The sequence below is a fragment of the Marmota flaviventris genome, chromosome 9 (genome assembly GCF_047511675.1).
Source record: "Marmota flaviventris isolate mMarFla1 chromosome 9, mMarFla1.hap1, whole genome shotgun sequence".
Lineage (NCBI taxonomy): Eukaryota > Metazoa > Chordata > Mammalia > Rodentia > Sciuridae > Marmota > Marmota flaviventris.
This window is the reverse complement of record NC_092506.1, coordinates 129019455-129019822: the sequence shown is the minus strand read 5'-3', so window position 1 is coordinate 129019822 and position 368 is coordinate 129019455.

Genomic DNA, 368 nt, shown 5'->3' with positions numbered 1-368 from the left:
GGGAGAAGGACCAGAGGCCAGGAAGGGCGCAGGCCTGCATGGGTATTGGAAGCTCATCCCACCACATCCCAGCAGTGTGACTTTGGGCAGGGCGCTGCACCTCTCTGTGCACCCTGAGCATGGAAACACACAAGTTAAATGCCTGGTACACAGCAAAGTGGTAGTGCCATGGCCAGCAGTGCCAACCCCGCCACCCTGGGAAACTGAGGCGGGCCCCAGGGTTGCACCCGAGTGCAAGGATTGAATGGCCAGGGGGACTGGCCCACGGCACCTGGCGCCTTGCCCTGTGCTGGGTCCCCAAATGGCAGGGACTGGGCAGCGCTGAGCAGTGCTGCTGTAGCCTCGGGCCTGTTGGGCTGTCTCCGAAG